This window comes from Xenia sp. Carnegie-2017, unplaced genomic scaffold (assembly GCF_021976095.1).
Source record: "Xenia sp. Carnegie-2017 unplaced genomic scaffold, XeniaSp_v1 HiC_scaffold_6, whole genome shotgun sequence".
Lineage (NCBI taxonomy): Eukaryota > Metazoa > Cnidaria > Anthozoa > Malacalcyonacea > Xeniidae > Xenia > Xenia sp. Carnegie-2017.
Genome location: NW_025813526.1, coordinates 18,444,022 through 18,464,928, shown reverse-complemented (window position 1 = coordinate 18,464,928; position 20,907 = coordinate 18,444,022). Strand labels below are relative to the sequence as shown.

At 34.0% G+C, this 20,907-nt stretch overlaps 2 long non-coding RNA genes across 3 annotated transcripts; both read left to right on the top strand.

Annotated features, from left to right (window-relative positions):
* Positions 1–1,544: 1,544 nt before the first annotated feature.
* On the top strand, positions 1,545–17,845 carry LOC124457891. 2 transcript variants are annotated; one of them, XR_006952861.1, is made up of 4 exons: positions 1,545–1,556; positions 16,333–16,458; positions 17,424–17,507; positions 17,808–17,845. It is a non-coding gene; the product is annotated as an uncharacterized LOC124457891 (long non-coding RNA). The 2 variants fall into 2 exon arrangements; XR_006952860.1 differs by lacking the exon at positions 1,545–1,556 and having other exon boundaries at positions 16,318–16,458.
* A 1,579-nt stretch (positions 17,846–19,424) lies between these two features.
* Positions 19,425–20,159, top strand: LOC124458529. The gene is made up of 2 exons (XR_006953251.1): positions 19,425–19,509; positions 20,129–20,159. It is a non-coding gene; the product is annotated as an uncharacterized LOC124458529 (long non-coding RNA).
* The last annotated feature ends 748 nt before the right edge of the window (positions 20,160–20,907 follow it).

Here is a 20,907-nt window from a genome sequence, read left to right as displayed (position 1 = left end):
GGGCATAGATGTTTCTGCAGTTACATTTCTTTGGTGGGTTGTTGTTCTTGTTCTGGGTTGTGTCACAGGTTAAGTCTTTTTAAAATAGTCTTGTTGTGTTACCCAGTTTGAAGAGGTTTTATTTAGCCGCAGCTGTGGCGCGTGATGCGGTTGAATGGCAGGTATGTTCACCGACACAATGCAGCAGCTGCGTGAAAAGCTTTCGTAACCAACACAACAGAACTATTTAAAAGACTTAATGAGTGGCATAGCTAATGACTTGCTGGCCATTATGCCTGTTTTAAGCCAGTATAAATCGTGAAACCGACGTGATAACGACTGACAACAACGAAAACACATATGACCACTACGCTGGGCTGCGATATCGAACCACATTAAATCCACGGCATTAAACTACTGCAACGGTGAGCTTTTCAAACTGCATGAACAGCTGAAACGGCTTGTAAATGAACAAATCAACGACTTCCACCTCCAACAAAACCAGAACCATCTTGAAGACTACTATCCTGAAGAACGACATTTTAAATAAACGTTCCGATATGTTGCGTGCCGTCGTAACAACTGCTTCAATCGATATATATAGTCAGCAAATAATATTATCTGTCAGTTGCCTGAATCGCTACAACGATGAAACTCTGAGAAACGCAGTGACACCTTCCATTTATTACAGTTCATTATATATATATATATATATATAGGAAGTTTATAATTTATGATTTTCCGTATAAAACAGTGCTCGATGCCCAAGAGCAGAGCGTGAATATGTGTAGTGGTGTTGAGAAAATACACAAAACTACAATTTCATCCCGACAAGCCTGTTTCGTGATTGCTCACTCTTCAGGGATTTAATGAATAAAATACTTAAAATGCTTAAAATATATATACAAGATGATGACGGAAGTTAGTGTATTAATCAAGGTGTATAATTTCAAGTTAGATGACGGAAGTTAGAGTATTAATTACGGTGTATGGTTACAAATTACATAAGTGTTTTGGATCTATGGCGACAAGAGAAACAAGTTCGTTGCGTTTATTGAGGGATGATTTGGATGGTTGGTAGAGGATGAAGAATTTTTCTTTGAGGCAAAGGTTGCTTCTTTTACTGGTGCTGTTGTATGGTTTGCTGTGTGTGATGATGTATGAGATGTCGTGGTCGATATTGCTGTCTTTAAGGGTCCAAATGTGCTTACTGAGCTCGGTCGAGTTTCGTAGTTTTGTGGCGGAAAGAGGCAGTGTGATTTCTATGTCTAGTCTTAAATTCGTTTTCTGTAAGTCCAATGTACGTCTCAGTTGTGTTATTGTCTTTGCGTTTGGTAGCGGTAAACAACGGATGACTGCAGGCAATTTCCGTTAAGTGGGCAGTTTTGTTTTTGTCGGCAGTTGCATGTTTTTGTAAGTGTCTTTTTGTTCGCGGTGTTGTCGTTAGTTTTGTCTGATGTTCTCAATATATGTTTGTTATGGTTGTTGATTATTTGTTCGATATTGTTCATGCAGCTGTAGCTGAGTTTGATGGTGTTACGGTTGAATATTTTCCTGAGTTTATGGTCCATGGGGAAGTGTTTGTCGATTAATGAAAGGAATTTGTGGCCAATGTTCGTGTAGACGTTTTTGCTGAATGGAGGGTTGTACCAAAGTATATTTTGTCGAAGTCTGTTTTTCCGTTTGGTAGTAGCGTCTGAGTCAATGTGTATTGGTATCCGTTTTCGTCGAGTGCTTTTTGGTACGGTGCAGTTATTTGGTCAAATGATGCTTTGTCGGATGATAGTGAAGATAGACGTTTGTTGATGGCGTCGGGTATGTTCTTCGTTATGGTTGGTGGATGGTTGCTTTCGCTGTGGACGTATTGGAGAGTTGGGTTTTGTGTAAGGGCGATATGAAAAATTGTTAAGATTGAACACCATCAAACTCAGCTACAGCTGCATGAACAATATCGAACAAATAATCAACAACCATAACACCATCAAACTCAGCTACAGCTGCATGAACAATATCGAACAAATAATCAACAACCATAACAAACATATATTGAGAACATCAGACAAAACTAACGACAACACCGCGAACAAAAAGACACTTACAAAAACATGCAACTGCCGACAAAAACAAAACTGCCCACTTAACGGAAATTGCCTGCAGTCATCCGTTGTTTACCAAGCTACTGTAAAACGCAAAGACAATAACACAACTGAGACGTACATTGGACTTACAAGCGAATTTAAGACTAGACATAGAAATCACACTGCCTCTTTCCGCCACAAAACTACGAAACTCGACCGAGCTCAGTAAGCACATTTGGACCCTTAAAGACAGCAATATCGACCACGACATCTCATGGAGCATCATCACACACAGCAAACCATACAACAGCACCAGTAAAAGATGCAACCTTTGCCTCAAAGAAAAATTCTTCATCCTCTACCAACCATCCAAATCATCCCTCAATAAACGCAACAAACTTGTTTCCTCTTGTCGCCATAGATCCAAAACACTCCTATGTAATTTGTAACCATACACCGTAATTAATACTCTAACTTCCGTCATCTAACTTGAAATTATACACCTTGATTAATACACTAACTTCCGTCATCATCTTGTATATATATTTTAAGCATTTAAGTATTTTATTCATTAAATCCCCTGAAGAGTGAGCAATCACGAAACAGGCTTGTCGGGATGAAATTGTAGTTTTTGTGTATTTTTCTCAACACCACTACACACATATATATATATATATATATATATACACTTTATACACTTTATACACTTTATACACTTTATATATATATACATATATATAAAGTGTATATATATATATATATATATACACTTTATATATATATATATATATATATATGATAATGTATAAGGATTCTCTGGATTTGTTTTAAATTTTATTAAGCTTTCAACTCGGTGCTTCGAGCCTTCGTCAGAATGTGACAATATATTATTTACAAAGATTTTCTAGGCGTTTGGAGCGTCTGATTGGTTGTTTAGTAGTTGAGTTGATATTATTGGATGGTATAAGATGCGTTGTCATGGTTTCGGGTGTATCGATTACGTTAATGAAATTCGAGTGTTTTATTTTAGTCGTTGTGTTATTAGTTTGTTGTTTTGGTTTTGTCTTTAGTTGTGAATAGATGATGGGGATTTACTCTCCTATATATATATATAGGAGTGTATAGTTTCTGTCCAGTGAAGTGTAAACATACACACTAACATTGTACTGTCTTGCCCGAAAATGCTGTAAAATACAGGCAAACAAGGTTTGAAAATAATTTGCAAACTGAACATCAGATTGGAAATCAGAGTTTGTCCCAGTAACCCACAAATGAAGCAGTAGTCTTATAGAAATGTCACGGATGGATATATACCGCTCTGAATATAAGAACATACATAGCCAAAATGACCAACAATAACGAAACCCAAATTAGCCTACAAAACAAAACAACAGAACGCAAGCACCCCAACAAAACTTGCAATAATACATAGTACCGACGATACTAGCCTTATAAAGCCTTTTTATATTCCCAATTGTATATGGATATAATGATAAATAAATCCCAGCGTAAGGATACGTAAGGATACGTAAGGATCCCAGCAAGGTGTTGACGAACTAAAAGACAGAAGGTTCAATGGCATTCCGAATAACACCGAGAAGAACATCTCTTCCTCCATTGATAATTTCGATTTTATTGACTCTTTACAGTTTATGAATGCATCATTGGAAAAATTAGTATCCAATCTAGCGAAAGACATACATAGATGAGATACATGTGAAGAACACAGGGCATGTTCATGCACGTTCCCATGTTCAAAGCTAAGCCGCCAAATTTAACTGTGTTTTCAAACGTTAACTATGCTGCATATGATCGTTAACTTTACCTACCATTTAAATGCAGTTTGCGCTAATTACTTTTCTACAACCGACTTAACCACGTGGTTGAATTTAACTACTTTTTAACAGCAAAAACTGTAGTTAAAAATTAGTTAAGAGTTTTATACAACCGGACCCTGATAATTAAGACGACCACGTTATCCTTTGGGAGTTAAGCCTGAATTGAGACTTTATACATAAAGGTAGTCGACGATTACTTTCTGGCTTCAAGTTGTAAATCAAGCTCCAATATACAAAAGCAATTGTTCATGTTCCATTGTACTTTAATCTTTCGTTATGCATTATTTGATGATTTACTTTGACTTATCTTGAATAATTAAAATCATTATTGTATATAAAACTGCGATTATTCAATATTCGTTCCATTTCTCGAAGGTTCTCCTTGTGTACTTTAGTTCCTACTTAGCTGTTCTATTTCTCCTCGCAGAGCACTATTTTCTTTATATAGCTTGTTCCTTTGGCATTTAGTTTTCTTCTTGGGATAACATATGTCTGATATCTGTCTCAGCTTTGATTGTTAATATCTCTAGAACGGCTTCTCATGTTGTATTGCTATTTCGCTTCATTATTCTTATTTTGTTGTCTTGTTTCGTAGACTTTCAGTTATCCTTGTGCTGGGATTTAATTCACTTGTATTTAGTGGGAATGTGCCTTGAATCTTTATATTCAATCGTTAGCTTTATGGTCAGTAAAATCGCAATGCGAACGCTTAGTCGTCGGCATTTAGTTTTCTTCTTGGGATAACATATCTCTTATATCTGTCTCAGCTTTGATTGTTAATATCTCTGGAACGGCTTCTCATTTTGTATTGCTATTTCGCTTCATCAGTCTTATTTCGTTGTCTTGCTTCGTAGACTTTCAGTTATTTTCGTGCTGTGATTTATGTAGCATTCTATCTATTTAGAATTGGGTAAATGAAAAGACTTTATAAGACTTGTTTCGTCGGTACTATGTACTCTAGTATGTTTTGTTTGTTTGATTTGCGCTCGTGTCGCTTTTTGTGAGAATGTGTCTTGAATCTATTTATTCAATCATTAGCTTTACGGTCATGAAAATCGCAATGCAAACGTTTCCTTCTTAAATGGGAAAGCAATATCTCTGTAGAAGTATCTCTAATTTTATTCTCTCTTTTTATGAACAGTGAATGGTCTTGTTTAACATTTGTACGCTTTATTATTCTTATTTTGTTCTCTTGCTTCGTAGACTTGGAGTTTTCTTTGTGCTGGGATTTATGATTAGGTACCATAATTTGGTATGTTTTTTGTTCCAAGTAATCGTAAAAGTCAATTTGCAAGGATAAATGATAAATTAAATGATAAATTAAATCGTAAATTAAACATCAAACCACGATTTTCATTAAATTATTTAACGATATTAAACGTATATAACGAAACCAAAGATCCAAGGAAGAATATGCAATGATTAGGTCGATTTTTCCTTCCATGTAATCGCAAAAGTCTATTCCAAGGAAATAATACAACGACAGGGGTGAATTTTCATCTCTGCCAACCATGTTGAATTTTATTACAGGCTGCCGTTTGTTTATGTAATCGGCCCCTCATCCCTCCCAAAAGGGTCTCTTTCATGGCGCCGTCATTTTGGTAGGAAAATGACCTGGCATAACAAAGCGACAAGTCTTAGGACAATGAATTAAAGAACTAATAAAATTATAGCATAGCAATACAGCAAGTCAACAACATAAATCACGATTATTAAAGTTTGTGGTTATTAATATAACTTTGGGTACTGCTGGGACTGAATATACTTTGGCGGTTTAAAATAAAAACGTTTAGCCGTCATCCAACGAGTATATTCCTAAGCCACCATTAAGTTAACGATGATTAAAACTGTAATGCACACATTTTTAAGGCAGTTATAAATAATTTTTGTGCCTTGTGAGCTTTGATATGTTATACAAAATTTGTGTTTGCTTTGATCGATGGTTGGACATTGAGAGAAATCATTTGATGAACTAGTGACATTGTATTTGTGTTTGAGTTTGTTGATAATTGACTGTCTGAGAGAAATAGTATATCCATTCCGCGACATAAATATTTTAATCTTTTTTTGGTTGTCAAAAAAGTATTTGTTGCTGCAACTTTTGAGGCGCGATAAAAAGTGATCTAATGTAATCAGTTTCCTTCTAAAACGTGATGGTTCAGAATTGACAGCAGAAGCTTTTTATTCCGCACTTATTTTCTTTTTTCAACGTTTTATTAAAACAGTTTTCAAAAGGGTTACTCTCAGAACTTTTGTTAAATTTAAATGCACATTCATCACAGTATTTCAACTACGTGATAGGCAATTCTCTCCAAATGCCATTCTGAAGAGATTTTTTCATCTCGCTGTATGGATTTTGAGTAAGTATTTCACGGTAAACTATAACATCTTTTCAAAGTGTCAAGACATTTTTGTAAAAAATACCGCATTGCAGCTTGACATAAAATTTAACTGTTGAATCATTTCTTCATTTTCATTTTTGCTATCTGTAATCAAGAAATGTGCAAAAAATCAAGGCTAAATGTGTGTTTTCTAATATCAAAATCAATTTTAAGATTGATAGAAAACATAAATTTATCTTGTTCACATGTAATTATTAAATCTCTTTTGACATTTACTCAACTAAAAGGAAACATGTGTTTGTTAATTGACTTTTTTACTTCTTTGTAAATAAATATTAAATCTATTTTGCATGCTTCGCCATGATCTTCTTAAACAATCGAGAAAAATTTAGATAAGACAAATGATATGAAAGAGTTGATCCCCTTTAAAGAAATGAACTTGTAATTTATAACATATTCCCCCTCCATATTTTGCCAAAACTTGTTGCTGTAGACGTCTCTTGGATGTTCTTTCGTGTAGTTGAGAAGAGTTATATCTACTTTAGATAGATTAAGGAAATAAGGCCATGTTTCCAACAACAAACAATTTATTCGGGGGATATACCTCTTAAAACATCATCAGCGACTTTCTGCAAACCAGCAAAACATGCCTCAATTGGGTGGGATTTGATTTTGTTTGGATTTCAGCAATCTGCACTGATACAAAGGTATGAACTCTCAACTATAACTTCTGATCCAAGAGATGACGATCTGACTACCGGAAAAGAAGACTGTTTTCTTGAGCTGTGATCTGGTTTCTTCTGATATAGACTGAAAGAAACGCGTGGCCAACATTGGTGCATGCAATTATAATCTTGGTATTGACATCTATTTCATTGGTGCAACTCTGCATTTTGCAGCTATAAATCTGCTGAGAAATAAGTTCTTCTTCGTTACCCATTTGGCATATGGACACGTTCCAAAAGCTTTGTTTCAAATGTCAGCAAAAATGCAGAGCATTAGCTCTCCGACAGACATCTATAGGTGTGAGGGAACGATTGAAAGCAACGTTGTTTAGTACCGTTTTCATGGAAGAACGAATTCCAAAACTCTCGATGCTCCATGGCTAGATCTTTGTACCAATTAATACCTTTCATCCCAAAGCTTCTGCATACCTATTTTTGCTGAAATGAGAAATCTTTCAGCAATACCGCCTGGATCAAATATTCAAGCAATTTTGCTCAAGACGGCTTATTTGATTCGTTTTATCTTCTTTAAAGCTTAGCGTATTATTATGGGGATTCAATATAGATCCAAACATCTTTTCTTCAACAGGACCTCCAGAAATTTTGTTTCAGACTTGTTGATCTCGTCGAGGGCAGTATTTTCTGCATTTAATGCCTTTATCGACAACCGTCCTTTAACGTGAAATACACAAACTTCCAGTACTTTATCCACCTCTCTTATTAATGTTAGGGCTTAGTCAATAGAAAGCACTGACTCACAAATGTCATCCTTTTATGTATTGCTTGTGATACCTTTCGATGCTTAAGGGTGATATTTTCCAGCTTCTTTGGCATTTTTTTTGAAGTGCTGGCAATGCACTTCGATTGTTTTACTCCAAATAGATTATTTAGAAGATCCTGGCCTTTCATTCAGGAATCAAGTAGCCTATGCCCTTGATATGTTGAAGATAAGTTGAATACGATTTTAATTAGCGTAGAATTCTTCTCTAGTTTTACGACTTCATGGTGTGAAAGGTAATGCAGAGGTCCTTTGTGTGATTGAAACTCTTCATTTAGTCAACTTCTGCGAAAAATTCGTTTCCTTCATTTCTTGCATTTGTCGATTATAGGCTATTGCTTGACCTGATATTTTGCTAGACGGCGCTCAGTAGCCTCAGCTTAATCTTTGCTTGTTTCTTGTTGTCTGGTAGTTCAGAGGTATCTTTAATCATAGGATTAGGAATAAGCCACTGTTTACCCATTTTTCGACACGGGTCTTTTATGATCTTTGCTTTGCACTCATCTAAAGAGCTCGTTCTGTCTGCTTTACATAAACCTCATTTTTTTCTACACCCATTGCTTCATTCGTCCAAAGGTCTTTTATGTCAATAAGCAATGTAATCTTGATATTATAGCCTTGGATGACTTCCGTTCTTTCTCTTTTATCCACTCCAAAAACAACCCATTCCATTGGTTCCATTCCATTCCATTCCATGAGCTTGTCAATTTCCTTCATTGACCAGTATGCAGCTTAGGTATGTTCCTACCAAAAGGTCGACGAGCTCATTTTTTCTCCTGATTTTACCTCTTAAGACCAAATTTGCGTTCTAAATCTTCCAATTTGACATTTGCCTTGTCATTACTAATGTATGGTAAACCTGGGAAGTTATTATTTTAGATTGGTATTAGCATAGACTGATTTTGTAAAGACTGAACAGGAAAACTGTATGCTGTTGTTTTAATTTCCTCTTGAATTAAGATTGAAAGCAATAAGTTATACGTATTGAACAAAATAATAAGTGATAATTTTTAAAGATTATGTAATGGAATGGTAAGAGCAGTAGAACTTCAATTAGCTTATACTAGAAATGGCCTAGTCTTTGAAAACTAGACATCGCTATAGCGTTATGAATTTAATGCTCTCCAACAGCTCTTCCTTATTTAAAACTATAAATTAAACATTCTGCTATACTTATCGTGTTCAGACTTCATTTCATTCATATCGATCTTTCTATTATAGACTAGTTGTTAGAGCCACATTATTGAACGCCAATTTAGTGGGTGTTTTCCCATATATCCAGTTGTGTGCAACTTATTTTTTCAAAAAAATTTAGTTTTAAAAGAAATTAGTCTAACACGTGTGAATACACAAGTCCCCTTATTCATTTACAGTTCTACTAACAGTCACACTGTATTAAGTCACACTTACAGGAATTTCTGGTGAATATAGATGTATATGCAATTTCATTTTTTGATTTTTCATAATAACAGTATTCGATACATTAGAGAAAAGCGTAAACATGATTAGAAAGAAGAAAAAAAGACAAAACTACAATTCTATCCCTACAAGCCTTTTCATGATTTTTCACTCTTCAGGGGATATCATTCACGTGCTAAGATATCGTTCATGTTTTACGTTGCTTTGAAATCCCTAGCTCGTTGCTGAGTTAAGACTCAAACCCCACAGATTTTTAGATATTTTTCAAAATTCCCTAACAAAATGAGAAAGTCAAGTTGGAAAAAGCAACCGACATAAAACACTAATAGTGTGTGACATCCTAGAGATTGCATATAGAAATTTATCAAGACCCACAACATTGCAAAATTTAAACTGGATAATATAATAATAATTTGGTTCTATCTTCTTATAATTATAAACTAAGAAACGCAGTCTATATTGAAAAACCTTTTTCTAAATATTTACCTCTTCCTTTCCATCGTTTCTCCTACTGCTGAATGCAGTTAAAACCGAAAGTAATACAGTGTAAGCAATAGATAAAATGGGCTGTGATGAAGGTTAATTACGTTTTAAGATTGGATATTATAATACTCCGAAGAAAGGACTCGCGTTAACTCAATATTTGAGAAAGTAAGAAGAAATTGTTATTAGAAAAGCAATATTTTGAATTTATTACAAATTCATCATCAGACTATAATTAAAAGCAAACATAAGCTCTACTTATACTAGTAAAAATCGGTTTCTGTTTAAGTTAGTAATCGAGCGAAGTATTTTGTAGTTCTTAAATACAAGTTATTTAATGTTTGCATTCGAAGTATTACGAAGTTTTTTAACTGAGTTATAAATAATAATTGTGCCTTGTAAGTCTTGGTATCCAAAATTTGGATTCGTTTTGGTCGATGGTTAAATATTAAGAGAAATCATTTGTTGAACTAGTAAGATTATATTTGTGTTTGAGTTTATTAAAACTGACTTGACCAGTTGTCGTTAATATTGTAACATGATTTGGCTGAAATTTCAGCTAGAAAAACAGGGCTGAAACTAAGCCCTGGTTGAAATTGTCCCATGTAATTGACCTCTTAAAATCATAAAAAACTTAAATGATACCTCTTTCAAAAATTGAGTGGGCTGCTTATCTTTAGTCGTGTTTTCTGTAGTAAAGAAATAGACAAAAAAGAAAGCCTAAATGTGTGTTTCTTGATATCAAAATCAAACTTAAGCTTCAAAAGTCCATAGAAAACAAATATTTATCTTCTTCACATGTAATTATTATATCTTTTATGACATTTAATCAACTAAAAGGAAATATGTGTTTCTTAATTGACTTAATTAAATTATTGTTGAACCTGTTTCGCAGGCTCCTCCAAGTTCTTCCTTCAATAATCTAGAAAAATTTAGATCAGATAAATGATATTAAATTGCTGATCCCATATTACGAAATCGTCGTCAATGCATAACATTTTCGTCTGCCATATCTTGCCAAAACTTGTTGCTGTTAACGTTTCTTTATGTTGTTTGTGTACGCCAACAACATTTCATCTTCTTCAGGTGTTTATAGTCTGAAAATTAATTAGTTTTACTACTTATACTAGTAAAAATCGGTTTCTGTTCAAATTAGTAATCGAGCAAAGTGTTTTGTAGTTCTTAGAAACAAGTTATTTAATGTTTGAATTCCGATTTTGCAAAATGTTTTAAAATTGCGTGTGTTCTTGTTGTAATATTTAATGTCCTGTGCTTTTTGGCTTTCTAAGAATTGCTGTACAATAACGCTTGTTTCATGTTGTGTGGCATGTTCATGAAGTCGTGTTTTAAGGCATCTCTCAGTTTTACCAATATAAGATTTGTTACGATCTTGGTAGTAACTTTATATACGACATTGAAACGAGAGAGTGGTAAGATTTTGTCTTTGTTGGAAATAAAAAAAGCGACTTTGCTGTGTCAAAAGTAATAAAAAACTGGCTTGATGTGATATTTACGAAGTATTTTAAGAGAGTTATAAATAATATTTGTGCCTTATGAGACTTGATGATAACGTATCCAAAATTTTGTTTTGTTTTGGTCGATTGTTAAATATTAAGAGAAATCATTTGTTGAACTAGTAAGATTGTATTTGTGTTTGAGTTTATTAACAACTGACCTAACCAGTTGTCGTTAATTTGTTGTCGTCGTAATAAACAATATGTACGTAATTGCGCATACGTGAATATTTTAAGCTGTGGTTTCATCCATCATTTTCAAGATATTTTCATGTGATATTGTAACATGACTTGGCTGAAATTTCAGCACGAAAAACAGGGCTGAAACTAAGCCCTGGTTGAAATTGCTCCATGTAATTGACCTCTTAAAATCATAAAAAACTTAAATGATACCTCTTTCAAAAATTGAGTGGGCTGCTTATCTTCAGTCGTGTTTTCTGTAGTAAAGAAATAGACAAAAAAGCAAGCCTAAATGTGTGTTTCTTGATATCAAAATCAAACTTAAGCTTCAAAAGTCCATAGAAAACAAATATTTATCTTCTTCACATGTAATTATTATATCTTTTATGACATTTAATCAACTAAAAGGAAATATGTGTTTCTTAATTGACTTAATTAAATTATTGTTGAACCTGTTTCGCAGGCTCCTCCAAGTTCTTCCTTCAATAATCTAGAAAAATTTAGATGAGATAAATGATATTAAATTGCTGATCCCATATTACGAAATAGTCGTGAATGCATAACATTTTCGTCTGCCATATCTTGCCAAAACGTTTTGCTGTAAACGTTTCTTTATGTTGTTTTGTGTACGCCAACAACTTTTCATCTTCTTCAGGTGTTTATAGTCTGAAAAAATAAATTAATTTTACTACTTATACTAGTAAAAATCGGTTTCTGTTTAAGTTAATAGTAGAGCAAAGTGTTTTGTATTTCTTAGATACAAGTTATTTAATGCTTGCATTCCGATTTTCCAAAATGTTTTAAAATTACGTGTAATCTTGTTGTAATGTTAAATGTCCTGAGCTTTTTGGCTTTCTAAGAAGTGCTGTACAATAACGCTTGTTTCATGTTGTGTGGCATGTTTATGAAGTCGTGTTTAAGGCATCTCTCAGTTTTACCAATGTAAGATTTGTTACGACCTTGGTAGTAATTTTATAGAAGACATTGAAACGAGACAGTGGTAAGATTTTGTCTCTGTTGGAAGATTAAAGCGACTTTGTTGTGTCAAAAATAATAATGAACTGGCTTGATGTGATATTTACGAATTTTTTTGAAGAGAGTTATAATAATATTTTTGCCTTGTGAGACTTGATAAGGTATCGACAATTTTTCATTCGCTTTGGTCGATGGTTAAATATTAAGAGAAATCATTTGATGAACTAGTGAAATTGTATTAGTGTTTGAGTTTATTAATAATTGACTTGACCAGTTGTCGTTAACTGTTGTCGTCATTATAAACAATAGGTACGAAATTACGTATACGTGAATATTTCAAGCATTGGTTTTATCCATAGATTTTAAGATACTTTCATATGATATTGTAACATGACTTGGCTGAAATTTCAGCACGACAAACGGGCTGAAACTAAGCCCGGGTTGAAATTGCTCCATGTAATTGACCTCTTAAAATCATAAAAAACTTACATGATGGCTCTTTGAAATTGATTAGACGGCTCTTCTTCAGTCGTGTTTTCTGTAGTAAAAAAATCGACAAAAAAGAAAGCCTAAATTTGTGTTTCTTAATATCAAAATCAAACTTAAGCTTCACTAGTCCATAGAAAACAAATATTTATCTTCTTCACATGTAATTATTATATCTTTTTTGACCTTTACTCAACTAAAAGGAAACATGTGTTTATTAATTGACTTACTTTAATAATTGTTGAAACTGTTTCGCAGGCTTCTCTACGTTCTTACTTCAATAATCTAGAAAAACTTAGATCAGATAAATGATATCAAATTGCTGATCCCATTTTACGAAATAATCGTTAATGCATTACATTTTCGTCTGCCATATCTTGCCAAAACTTGTTGCTGTAAACTTTTCTTTATGTTGTTTTGTGTACGCCAACAACTTTTCATCTTCTTCGGGTGCTTATAGTCTGAAAAAATAAATTAATTTTTACTACTTATACTAGTAACAATTTTTTGTTTAAGTTAGTATTCGAGCAAAGTGTTTTGTAGTTCTTAAATACAAGTTATTTAATGTTTGTATTCCAATTTTCCAAAATATTTTAATACATTAATAGCCCTTTGGAATTTATGGCAAACAATCTGATATGAGCCGTTGATTAACACACCTTTACATCTCTACATGAGGTGTTCAGTTAGAAAACGGGACAATATGTGACATGGGACAACATTTCATGTTTGTGAAATACTCAGGTTTAATACCATTCCAGTCAAATTATTAAAATAAAAAATTTCATGGATCAGAAGACTAAAAATAACAGGTTATAGTAAACAGCTTCTCATGTGATCAATGTTAGTTTTCTCAAACTTAAGCAATATGTAGTATAACTGTCCAATGATTGAATGATCAATGATCATAAACTGAAAAGCCCCAAACATTTGTTTATAATAAAGTAAATAGTAGTATGGCGCCTTATGGCTACAGATTTTTTGTCCGTTGAAATATATTTGCAGGAATGTAGGGATTCGCTGCCATATAACGGCCACGATTCCCCAAGGGCTAAAGAAATCATAGCTAAAAGTCTTCGTCAACAACAATTTTAGAAGCATCGATCTGCTTACCATACGCCATATTGACATAAATCGCATCACACACTCGCATAAATTGACTTCGATATATTACATTCATGCATACACCTCACTTGTCCTTTACCTACGATTTTGGATGTAAATTTCTGCTGATAAAACTCAAAACAATGTTGGCTTTCTTTTAAACATCAATGACTGAAATGTCGCTTGCGAGATCGTCTTTGCCAAGCATTTACAATTTATCCATAAATTTTTCACCCTCTTGAAAAAATTCACAGTTTGGACAGCAGCATTCATTTCAATATATGAACTTGTAAAAGATTTCCATAAATTCCATCTGATTGTAGTTTAGTTTCTATCATGCTTATAAAAATTACTATGAAACGATCAAACATTCAATTCAGACAGTGAGTTCAGTTAGCTATCAGTCGAAATCCGTCAAACCAATCACAATAAAACAAAAATTCAAATGAACCAATAGTAAGATAGCAATTGGACTCCCTTATACGTCCGGCCACCCCTCTTATCAGTCAAGACCACTCCAGATTGTCCACTGATCTGACCATTGAACAAAAAAATAAGCTTTTTTGGCGTTCCTAGACTCCTTTATTCGTCGAGCCAGTCAAGCCACCCGCTTGTCAGTCGGTTTTTCCAGGTCAATTAAAATTCAACTGATCTGGTTACCAACAAGATATTCATTGGATTAGTCATTAGTTTTTAATAATAAATAAAGCTGGATTTTTATCACGAAGTAAATGCGATAATAAAGTAAGAATAAGTAATGAATTTTTAATTAATATGAATAAGTAATTTTTGAATTTCAAATATCAGTCGCGCGACGGATTTGACATACTCTAGATCCGCCCCTTTATGTATCAATTTCATTTTGTAACTTTGGGTATAATACAAAACAATGCAACGGAAGATATGCGTTGATTTGAGATGATCATTGATCCACATCTTGGAAAATCTACTTAGAGTGATTCAATGATGGCAGATCAATGATTGATAGCAATGATTGAGATTAGAGATTGTGGGTACTGAGAATGGTACTGAGATCAGTGCATCAGTGACGCTCATGTCACACGTGACCTTACAATAACTCTACATGCGCTGTGGTCATCTCTTCTACACGTGTGTGCCGTTGAGGCTATTTGTTTAACAAAAAATATATTAAAACATATTTTTGAAAGCTTGGCATTATTTTTCTGGTAAGAGATGCTAGTATTGTTCGAGACCTCAGCAGGTTATGCTATTTTTAAGGTATGTATATGAACACTTGGATGTCATTGCCTTTGAGCAGTGAGCACTCGTGGTGTCTGAGTAAATGTGATTTAAAAATTATCTGAATTTCTCATTTACTTCGCTTCCAGTGTATGTTGACTTCATTAAAACAACACACCAGTTGTTTAAACGTATTTCCATTGATGGAACAAACAATGTTATATATAGATAGATGTAAATATAGACAGTCACAAAAGTCTAACGAGGAGGGGACTGAAAAATAAGAATTTCATTGAAAACAATGGTGCATTTTTTTATATACTCATCATATATTTTCCCATCACATTGTACGTACTGTGAATGTTATTACTTATATAAGGATTTTGACTCATGATTTATCTGATCCACACTTTTCTATGATATTTGTATCTACTTTTTGTCATACGGTATACCCATTCCTTATATTGGATTACAATTAGTTTCCTTGAATTTTTACTAGTTATTGGATGAGGGGAAACTTCTGAAAGCTGACGATTTGTACAAAGACTTTGAGAATGCTGAAAGTGCACATAACATGTAGGTATTTTTCTTGATGAGTTTCTTCAACTTGTGTGTTGAGGAATTGAAATGATTTTACAGTACTGGCAGCCTGACCCTCTCGCTTCATTACTCAGTGTTAGTTAGTTGAATTAGGACGAAGTGGAGCAAATTGTCAGATCTTTCTTTATTTAACAAGCAAATTTGTTGAAGTAGATCTTGTTGTTGAAATGGATATTCAATGACATTGAATAAGTGAAATATGTTCAATTTTATGTGTTTAGTATGTAGCAAGTTTTAGCGCTCATGATAATCCTTGCATTTATATTAAGACACAATCTATAGAATTGTTTCACAATCCAATTCATTGTAATTACTATTCTACTTTGTCATTCACTGGTTCATTCAATATGCATATCTAAGCTATTTCATTTTTCAGAAAAATAATACAGTAAAATACTATCGCCGTAAACTCTTTTATCAGTGACTATAATCAAATATTTTATTACTTAGAAAACAAGAAAAAAGCTGAAATAGTTGCGAAACTCGTTCAGCGAGGTTATCCATCCGATGCAGTGAAGACATGGAAAGAGAGTGTGGGGAAAGAGAGTGTGAAGAAACCAACATTGGCCGAGAGTGTTGGTTTCTTCACACTCTCTTTCCCCCACTCTCTGCTCCAGAGTCTGAGAGCGAGATCAGCTCGGTTAGTTCGGCATCGAACATTTCTTCAGGACCTGATTACAGTTATCTTGTGAGCATGGCCATACTTAGTCTCTCAGAAGAAAAAAAGGATGAACTGTTAAAGCAAAGAGATGATAAGGTGCAATGAAAATTTATCTTATACAAAGTATTAATGTCAAATATACATATTTTTCTTTACCTCTGTACTGTCATCTTCAAGTTTTGTTATTTTTATATAGTTTTTCGCGTAATTTTGATAAGTTTGTTCTAAAATGCTTTTGACGAAGTTTACGTAAACATTGTCCGATCATAAACGCTTTTGTTAGTGAATTTTGATTGGACGACATTTGTATTGATCATTTTAACTTTCACATTGTCCAATCATAAAAGCTTTTGTTAGTGAATTTTGATTGGACGACATTTGTATTGATCATTTTAACTTTCACATTGTCCAATCATAAAAGCTTTTATTAGTGAATTTTGATTGGACGACATTTGTATTGATCATTTTAACTTTTGAACAAATTTTGCAATATACGCAAAAAACAAAGTGAAATTACATGTTGAAGCTGTGTGACAATAGGATACATTTTTTATCAGATTTGGTAGATGGAGCTTAAACACTCCCCCTGTTTTGAACTTTTTACCATTTAAAGCGGGTGGGAGAGTCTAGGCTCCTCAGACTGTAGAAAGTTTTTCCACCTTATTTGGAAACTGCATTCCACCAGACAGAAAAAAATTTTTCTTGAGTAAAAGTTGTTGACGCGCATGATTAATGTTGTTGATGTCCCATGTCTTCATTATTTGTTGACGACCAATCATGTTGAAAATAAATTTTGTGCGTAGAAAAATCCACCTTGTGCAAAACATCCTTAATGTTACATATTTCGAGAATTGAATTGATTTTAGTGTGATACGTCGAGCAATATTTTGGTTCGTGCAAAACGCGTGAACTTAAAATTAAAAACTTTGATTGATGCTGGAATAATACAAGCAGGAACTAATGCCCAACATTCCCTTTGTTGTGGCTAGTTTTTGTTAAATAACAATTCAGCCTGGACCAAAAAAATTTTCTTGTTTTATTAATGACATCTTTTCATTTAGATATCTGACCTGGCTGCGCTGTGCGAAAAGACGCCAAAGGATTTGTGGCTGGAAGATCTTGACGCATTTCTTGAAGAACTCGAAGTACGTTTCATTTATTGTAAGCTGCACTGACCGTTGCATGCAGCTGTTTCAAGGAATAAGGTCTTAAAATTAATTCATAAAACAAAGCTGAAACGCGCGCGTGAATTGTTATTGGGAATGGTTTTGCTAGCACAAAATATCAAATTTCAAAACTGATCATTTTTAAATGAAGAACAATATTGCATTATATGGTCCAGTATTACAAAGAAAATATTGTCATGACAATGCAGGGATTATTTTTCGATGTGTTTCCGGGGGGTGGGTGCTCTAATATTTTCAACCGATTTCTTATTGGTTAAGATTGTCGACACCAAAGAACGTGAGGATTCTGAAGCTGCTGCGGCGAAAAAAGCAAAAGACCAATCAAAGAAAAACGAAAAGAAAATCGGAAAAAAAAGCCGCCGCTAAATCGAAAAATCAAAAACTATCGCGGAATCGGAAAATGACGATTGGGGGTTTTAGCAATGAAAGTGACAACATTTTATCTGTAACAGTATTTTTAATGTCATTTCATTGCTAAAACCCCTATCGTCATTTTTATCTGAAACATGTTTGCTGCTCACGGAGCTCGTATCCGAGGTCTCCTCAAATATTGAGGAGACCTCGGATACGAGCTCCGTGAGCAGCAAAAAGTCAAAATCAAGTAAAAGCAAGACGAAATCTGCGGACATTACGTCCTTCATGGAGAAAGCGAGCAAGCCTAAAGAAGACACTGTGTCATCTTCTACTAAAGCTAAAGTTAAAAAGCTCATGTCTCCTTCAGAGCGGGTAAGTTTTACACATGAGTGGAAAAGTTTAAAACTTCATGAGCTCATAAACCAGTTTACATAATGGGTTATATGGCTGAAAACGTTTTTCACACTACTGGAAAAGTTATATCTTGATGGGCTCATAAACCGGTTTACACAATGGGTTATATGGCTGAAAACGTTTTTCACACGACTGGAAAAGTTATATCTTCATGGGCTCATAAACCGGTTTACATAATGGGCTATATGGCTGAAAACGTTTTTCACACGACTGGAAAAGTTATATCTTGATGGGCTCATAAACCGGTTTACATAATGGTTTATATGGCTGAAAACGTTTTTCATACGACTGGAAAAGTTATATCTTGATGGGCTCATAAACCGGTTTACACAATGGGTTATATGGCTGAAAACGTTTTCACACGACTGGAAAAGTTATATCTTGATGGGCTCATAAACTGGTTTACATAATGTTTTATATGGCTGAAAACGTGTTTCACACGACTGGGAAAGTTATATCTTGATGGGCTCATAAACCGGTTTACATAATGGATTATATGGCTGAAAACGTTTTTCACACGACTGGAAAAGTTATATCTTGATGGGCTCATAAACCGGTTTACATAATGGTTTATATGGCTGAAAACGTTTTCACGACTGGAAAAGTTATATCTTGATGGGCTCATAAACCGGTTTACATAATGGGTTATATGGCTGAAAACGTTTTTCACACTACTGGAAAAGTTATATCTTGATGGGCTCATAAACCGGTTTACACAATAGGTTATATGGCTGAAAACGTTTTTCACACGACTGGAAAAGTTATATCTTGATGGGCTCATAAACCGGTTTACAGAATGGGTTATTTGGCTGAAAACGTTTTACACACGATTGAAAAAGTTTAAAACTTCATGAGCTCATAAACCGTTTACACAATGGCTATGTGGCTGTAAACGTTTTACACACGATTGAAAAAGTTTATAACTTCATGAGCTCATAAACCGTTTACATAATGTTTTATGTGGCTGTAAATGTTTTACACACGATTGAAAACGTTTAAAACTTCATGAGCTCAGAAACCGTTTAAACAAAAATTTCAGATTTCTTGACAGTTGACAGAGACAGTATATATTGAAAATTCTGATTGTGTGAATGTTATCTTTCAGATAGTGAAGAACAACAAGTCAAAAAAGGAAAGAAGAAGAAAAAGAAAGGCGGAGATACAGAATTAGCTGAATCTTTTGAAATTAAAGGTTTGATTTTCATGTTTTCATACGTCAATAAACAATTTGAAGGCCCTCAGAAATAGAGCCAGCATGGAAAGCTTTGAAAACTACTTTTGTATGTATTTTTTATTGATTTACCATATCAAAGTTCACAAAGAATGACACTTGCTGACTTAGAAAACTTGCGAATAATATGAGACACTTGTTGACTTAGCCAAGTTTGATTTTTGTGGGTCACACACGTGACGTCCTGCACATTTGCCTTTGTGACTCTGACTCTGAGAAAGATGGCGAAAAACTATCAAAGCTTATGCTTTTTGAAAATGTCACCTTAACATACGTACTATAAATATCCTATACTTTGTGTAGTCCTAATTATTGTCCATGCTGGAGCTAGGAATGACTATAGGTGAATGTCACACATGTGATGGGACAATTGCTCATTACGTACATAGTTATCCTAAGATGTCCATACATGTTATCAACGTCTTTATCAATTAAATGTTAAAGTTCTTTCAATTGTTTCGTTATCCTCGAGCGTACATATGTGTTTTACAACTTTTTAAAAAATACTGATTGTTTGTGTGATAACTTGTTCTGTGTATTTTACATTTACTGTCTAATGTTTGACTGGATTTCATTTAAGATGAAGTAAAAGAAAATAAATCAAAGAAAATGAAAAAGGAGAAAAGTATATCAGGTACGCACCTATACAATTTAGTCCACAGATAAGCTCATCCAGTCCGTATAACTTGGTTAAACTCAGTGGTTTAACTAGTTTTGTTATATATTATAATATTTTGAATATTTAGCGATGGTTATTCTGACCGACCCCTGTAGGTAGTTAGAGATACTAAATTGTTATTACACTAAGTTTTTCTTCATTTTTATAGAACGGGGGGGGGGAGCAAAATTAAAGATGGCGAAGCACCTTGCCCATTTCTTTGCTTTGAGATTTGCACAAGTCAGGTGAGATGAAATTTTGTAAAACTCTTATGTGATAATAATAGAAAAATAAGGATGATTCAGAAAAGCGTGTCTTACCGTGACGAAAGTATGAAAAAGATAATTTGGTGACTGCTGACCAGTGAACACTACAACAACAATTGTTGTAGTGTTTACTGCTGCTGACAGAGGAAAACTTGTATATTTTTGTATTTGAAATCGCAAATCATTCGTGCCATCATACATTCCCAGCCACGTGATTTTGAAAATTTTGTGACTTTGTGAGTGCTGTCAGCACAATAATCTTGACAAATTCATTGGAAAACTAATAAAGAAGTCTTCATGTTTTAGGTATCATGTGTATTCAACATCCAAGCTTTTCTTTGGAGAGGTGTATCAGTATCTCCACACCGGCGAGCAAGTATTATGTGAAACCTAACTATTTGAAAAGATGGGCTAGACGTGACCAAAAGAGACGTC